A 7,351-nucleotide genomic window follows, 5' to 3' on the forward strand; every position below is an offset into this window, starting at 1 on the left:
CATTTTCCCAATGACAGATGTTAAGCTCAATTGGCCTATAGTTACCTGTTTTTTGTCTCCCTCCCTTTTTGAATAAGTTTTCCAATCCTCTGGGACTTTTCCAGAATCTAAAGATTCTTGGAAGATTACTACCAGTGCATCCACTATCTCTGTAGCTACTTCCTTTAATATCCTAGGATGCAACCCATCAGGTCCAGGGAACTTATCGACCTTTAGCCCCATCAGTTTCCCTAGTACTTTTTCTCTAGTGATAGCTATTGTTTTTATTTCCTCCCCCTTTGCACCTTGATTATTTTGTATTTTTGGAATGCTCTTAGTGTCTTGTACTGTGAAGACTGATGCAAAGTATTTATTCAATTCCTCTGCCATTTCCTGGTTCCCCATTATTATTTCCCCAGCCTCATTCTCTAAGGGGCCTATGTTCACTTTGGCCTCTCTCTTCCTTTTTATATATTTAAAGAAACTTTTACTGTCTGTCGGAGGGTAAAATAGCAAGTAATATAAAGTTTATTTTCTCCTTTTTTTTGGTCATCTTTTGTTGGTTTTTAAAAATTTTTCTCTCCTCTGGCTTACCACTAATCTTTGCCACATTGTATGTTTTTTCTTTCAATTTGATATCTATAACTTCTTGGTTAAACATGGTTAGTTTATCCTCTTCCTAGAATCCTTCTTCCTCACTCTTTGTTGTGAGTCATGAACTATTTTCTTAAGTGTCCGCCATTGCTCATCAACTGTCTTTGCTGCTAAACTGCTTTCCCAGTCCACTCCAGCCTATTCTGCCCTCATTCTTTGTAATTACCCTTATTCAAGTTGTTTCAGACTCAAGTTTCTCACTCTCAAACTGAATGCCAAATTCTACCATGTCATGGTCACTGTTTCCTAAGGGATCTTGAGATCATATATTAAACTTGCCTTGTTACACATTACCAGATCCAAAACAGCCTAATGCCTGGTTGGATCCGCAATGTTTTGTCCATGGCAATGGCTCCTCTTGCACCCAATATGTATGGAGCCTCCCAAGGATCCATCCTCAGGCCCCTCCTCACCCACATCAATATGTTGCCTCTGAAATATCATCCACAGACATGGGTCAGCATCTAAATATTCGCTGATGACACTGAGCACTATTCATCACCTTTCTGGACCCTCTGCGCTAGTTTTATGTTAGCAAACCACTTGTCCAATATCCAGTCTTGGAGGAGCTACAATTGCTTCTAACTAAACATTGAAGAATAAGGCCACTACATTCCAGCCCTCTGCCATAAGCTCTGCATCCTCGTCACCTATTCCATCCCTGTCACTGGCCATTGTGCTTGGCCGAACTAGACTGTCTGCCAGTTTGTGTCCCTGAGCTGGATTTCTGATTCAATGTACTATCCATCATAATGACTGATTACTTCCACTGTTTTTATATCACTTGCCCTTACTCCTGCCTCCGCCCATAAGCTGCAAACCTAATGAATGCCCTTGTGACTTCCAGATTCAAATGTCTCACATCCTCCACATTCTGTAAACTTGTATCAAAACATGGCTGCCTGTACCCTATCCTGCATCCACTTACCTATCACTGCAGTTCTTGCTGACCTACATTGGCTTTCAGTGTCACACCTTATATTTAAAATTCTCTTCCTTGTATTTATTCTCTTCCTTCCATTCATTATGTCCCTGTCTCTGTGTCCTCCTCCAACCCTAAAACCTCCCACCCTCCTCTGAACTCTTCATTACTCTAAACTCGTTGCCCACACACCCCTCCTCTCACCATGCTCTTGGTGGCCATACCTTCTGCCACCTAGGCCCTGAGCTCTGGATTCTACCCCCACTCTCCCCAAATTCCTCTGCCCGGTCTCCTTTAAGACCCTCCTTGATCAAACTTATGGTCACCACTTCTAATATTGCCTTTGTCAAAGTGTTGCTTTTTTATCAGATTACGCCTTTGTGAAGCATATTGAAATTTTTGACTATGATTAAGGCACCATATAAATGTAAATCCTCAAGGTGTTACAAAACACTTTAGAGACAACAGATTCATTTTGAAATGTAGGTAGTGTAAGCATAGCTAGTTTTTACTTGGAAGATCCCTCAATCAGCAATTAATAACTAACCCATTAATTTTAAGATGATTGGCAGAAGAGCCAAAAGCAACTTTCACGCAGCGAATGGGTGGGCTCTGGACAGCATTGCCTGAGAGGGTGGTGGTGGCAGAATCAAAATGCTTTTCAAAAGAGAATTGGATAAACACCTGAAGACAGAAAAAAATTGAAGGGCTATGGGTAAAGGGTGCGGGAGTGAGACTAACTCTTATAGTGAGCCAGCCCAGACGTGATGGGCTGAATGGCATCATTCAGTACAGCAACCATTCTATGATTCTATGACTCAGGCGACAGTACTACCAACTGAGCCAAACTGACACATGATCACTGACTGATGTTTTCTTAAGTTTAGTGGATGAGGAACTATGACCAAGAAGGAAGCTGGAGCTTTGCTTATGCACTCTGTTCATTTTATGGGTTGCACTTTCACTTCTGAGTCAGAAAGTTGTGAGTTCAAGTCCCACTTCAGAGACTTGAGCACATAACTCCCAGTGCAATATTGAGGGAATGCTGCACTGGTGGAGGTACCATCGTTTGGGTGAGATTTTAAACTTGAGACCCCTTCTGCCCTCTCAAGTAGGGGTAAAAGATCCCATGGCACAGTTCCAAAGAAGAGTTCTCCTTAGTGACCTGACTAATATTTATCCCGTAACCAACATCTCTAAAATGTATTATTTGATTATCATCATATGTTGTTTGCAGGCTCTTGCTGTGAGCGTCAAACTTAAAGGGACCTCGCAGTGCAACAAGCTGGCCGCACTCAGCCAACGGAGGTTAAGGGAGTCTCGGGGTAAACCTCTTTTAATCACGTCGCTTCTTCAGAGGAACAGTTGGGGGGTGGGGGGTTGTTGGGGAGGGGTGGGTGGGGACGGTGGGATGGAATTAGAAGGCTGGTTAGTCCTGGGGAGAATCAATTACCTGTCCATAGTTTTGGTCTCCTTATCTGAGGAAAGATATACTTGCCTTCAAGGAGGCGCAGCAAAGTTTCACAAGATTGATTCCTGGGCTGATGGGGCTGTCCTATCAGGAGAGAGTGACTAGAACAGGCCTACGTTGTCTGGAGTTTAGAAAAATGGGAGGTGATCTCATTGAAGTATCGAAAAATTCTTAGCTTGACAGTGCAGCTTGACAGGAAAGATGCTGAGAGACTGTTTTTCCTGGTTGGAGAGTTTAGAATTTGAGGTCATAGTCTCAGAATAAAAGGTTGGCCATTTAGGATTGAGATGCGAAATTTCTTCACTCAGTGGTTCTGAATCTTTGGAATTCTCGATACTAAAAGTCTGTGGATGTCAGCTGTTGAGTATATTGAAGATCGAGGATGACAGATGTTTTTGGCATAAATAGTATGAGGTTATATAGGATAGAGTGGGAAAATGGAGTTGATGTAGAAAATCAGCCATCATCTTAATGAATGGTGAACGGTCTCAGGGATGCTTATTTCATATGTTTTTATTGTACCTTCTTGAGTGACTGCTTGGTAAGTTTCATCAATAGACGATTAGGAGCTGACTACAGAAAAAACGTGACAGAGGATCACTGGAAGAGGAGAGAAAGAAAGAAATTAACATAGTGCAAAGGGAAAATTTGAATAAATCTTCCATAGGACCAGATTCAATTTCTTCATATCATAACCTTTGGACTATATACAAAATATATGTACCATGTAACTTTTTTAAAAATGATGCGTAGTTTTCTGAGCCAGTTTATTGGTTAATAGCAGTGAAGTGATGTATGTGTTGCTGTTTGGCAATGTTGTTGGTTATATAGGAATTTTAGTGTGTTCCTTCTGAGCTTCCATTAAAATTGGAAACCAAGTTGCAGACTTTAGTACCTGCTTGATATAGGGATGATTAGCAAAATTCTTTTTAAAATGTCCTGGAATATACCCTATGTTTATGCTTTAATATAAGATGCTGCATGTAACTTGCTTTTGAGTGGTTCTACATTAAGACAACCTACATAACAAGAATTCAAAGACTATTTTGTCCAGCTGCATGAGGGATATAGAACCCCAGCAGGGAAGTGATCATGACCTGATTGAATGGCAGAACAGACTCAAGGGGCTGAATGGCCTCCTCTTGTCCCTGTATAAAGTGCAATGTTGGTTGGAACCCACTGAATGTGCCACTTATGATCAATAAATGAATGACGATGCAAAATTACGACTGCCACAGTTTTACTTTCCTAGTTCAGCAGTAATTCTTACTCGATTACAAGATCTTGTAGATTTCCTTACAATGGAATATTTGCCTTGTACAGAAGAGGGGAGTGAAAAATGGGAAAGGCTGACATATAAATGAGAAATTGTGAGAACCATACTGAGAGAGAAAGAAAAAGTGAAACAAATAACAAGATAAACAGAATAATAATTAGAGGAGTGAAGAGGAGTGGATCATTTGTATATGGTATTATAACAGTGAAAATGCCTAACTGTTCCCATTCTTTGTGCCCATACTGTGATGGAGGTGGGGGAGGAAAATGTCACAATGTGGTTTTCATTTGATAAGAGAACTAGGAAAGAAAGACTTGCACTTCTGAAGCCCCATTCATGACCTCAGGACATCCCAAAGTACTAATTTACAGCCAATCAAGTACTTTTGAAGTGTAGTCTGTGTTTTTTGTAAAGTAGGAAATGCCACAGCCAATTTTCGGATACCGAGTTCCCACAAACAACAACGTGATAATGACCAGATAATCTTTTTCAGTGATGTTGCTTCAGGGATAAATATTGGCCCGGACATCAGGGATAGCACCCTACTCTTTTTCAAAATGGCACCATGTGACCTTTCACCTGAGCGATCAAGTCAGACAAGCCAAATGAAAGACAAATTGGTAAGGGAAGTTTCTATTCCAAGTTAATGAGCACAGAACTGCCTAACAAACAAAGGTTAACCAGCGTGTGGATTGGAGGTGAGGTGGGATTAACGGAAGGACTCATGGGGAGGTTGGTTACCTATGAATGCTGTGCATAAAATCAATCCCAGTCATTTACAGCAGTGTAGTCTCTAAGAGTGACTGATGGGAGCATTACCCAATCACCTCCATCGGTACTAATATGTCACTGTATGCTGTAAAATGGACTGTTTGCTATGGGTATTGTCACAAGTCTGCCCTGCCTCCAATTCATTGGCTGACACAGTGGTGTCAATGAATACTGAAGATTTAACAGATCTCACAAACCCAACTAATCCTTTGATGAGGATGAATTCTGATACCAGCTCTCTTTATTGATCAAAGCATGTGGCTTATGTCCTCTTCCCCACACCCCTCCCCCCTCCCTCCCACCAGCATAATAATATTCATTATAACAATCTCATCTTCCTATAACCTAAACAGAATCAATTGAGAAGTAACCCTATGTAATACCACCATTTATAATTTGCAGTTGGATGGAGCATGGCTTCAATCACGGAGAGTTTTTCACTCTTAAAGACTTTCCTATGGCAGCCAGTGCTTCAAGCATGTGTTGCGAACCTTTGGGATCCTCTAATCCAGAGGGCTGTGGACACTCAGTCGTTGAATATATTCAGGCCTGAGGTTGATAGATTTTTGTACACTTAAGGATCCAAAGGCTTTAGAGAGGGTGCAGAAATGATTTACAAGAATGGTTCCAAAGATGAGGGACTTCAGTTCAGATTGCAGAAGCTAGCATTGTTCTCCTTGGAGACGAAAAGTTTGAGAGTAGCTTTAATAGAGGTGTTGAAAATCACGAGGGACCTAGACGCAGTAGATCGAGAGAATCTGTTCCCATTGGCGGAATGGTCGAGACCTAGAGGATACTGATTTAAGGCGAGTGACAAAAAACAATCAAAGGTGACATGAGGAAAAAAATATACGTAGTGAGTGGTTAGGATCTGGAATGCAAAATTTAAGAGTGTGGTGGAGACAGATTCACTCATGGCTTTCAAAAGGGAATTGGATAAGCACCCAAAGAAAAAAAAAATATAGGGTCATGGGATAAGGTTGGGGGTGAAAAATAGCTAAATTTCTCTTGCAGAGAGCTGATATGGGCTCAAAGGGCCAAGTGGCCTCCTTCTGTGCTGTAACCATTCTCTGATTCTTTGGGATATGTGGATGGGGCAGAAAAGTGGAGATGAGGTAGAAAATCTTAAAAAATGGCAGAGCAGGTTAGAGGTGCTGTAGGGCTTACTCCAGCTTGTATATTTAATGGTTTTTTTTTACATTGAAGGCATGAGTCACCAAATGTATTATATCTCCAGTCTGAGAGACATTAGTGAGTTAACATCTCGTGTTAACATTAGTGGAAGATAGAACACAATGCTTTCCCTCTTAATACTTTGCACACAATTGTAACTGTGAACACTAGGGACGTTGGTGAACAAAGATGGAGAAGGCAAAAAAACAAACTACATTTTTTTAATTCCCCAAATTCAAATGGGGGAATCTTAAAAGCTAATTATGTTGGCGGGTGAGGCTCCTCACAGTTAAAAATTAAATGGTGTTTTTTTCCCAGAAGAAACATTGGGTGTAAGCAATATAGATGGAGACAAGGCCACAAGTGAATATTAATTTTGGTGATTTGCACTTCTGAATATTAAAACAATGCATCCAATGCCAGCACGTGACCTCATTGTTGTATCTGCTTCACTTCTCTTTCCAAGCTGCTATTTTTAAAATGTATTTCTATTTACACTGCTCATGAGTCACACAAGTTTAGTCAAACCATTAATGTATTCTGATTTTCACAGTATTGACTAAACCTTAAATTGCTGACTTGAAATGTTAACTGTGTTCCTCTCCGCAGATGCTGTCAGACCTGCTGACTTTTTCCAGCTGTTTTTGTTTTTGTTTCAGATTTCCAGCATCCGCAGTAGTTTTGCTTTTATCTTAGATTGCTGACATTGTTATACAAACATTTATGTATAGAAACAGGCCATTCGGCCCAGTTAGTCTGTGCTGGGGTTTATGCTCCACATGAGCGTCCTCCCACTGCCCTTCATCCTGCCTAGCATTGCCAACCCTCCAGGATTAGCCTGGAGTCTCCAGGAATTGAAGATCAATCTCCAGCACACTGCTGTGTGCAACTCTGGAGAAAAATCATCAGGACATTAATAATACATGTTTATTTTTGTCACCTTTGAGCATTTCTCTTTACCAGATATAAAAATGAAAATGTTGGAACGAAATGCTGTTTGGCTGACAGTCAAGCATCATCCAATTGGGTAATGAGTCTTTTTGCTTTCCAATTGGTAGAAGGCGGCAGTGTGTCACAAGAATGGACGTGTTGGCCGACTAATGGC

Source organism: Carcharodon carcharias, chromosome 7, assembly GCF_017639515.1.
Source record: "Carcharodon carcharias isolate sCarCar2 chromosome 7, sCarCar2.pri, whole genome shotgun sequence".
Classification (NCBI taxonomy): domain Eukaryota; kingdom Metazoa; phylum Chordata; class Chondrichthyes; order Lamniformes; family Lamnidae; genus Carcharodon; species Carcharodon carcharias.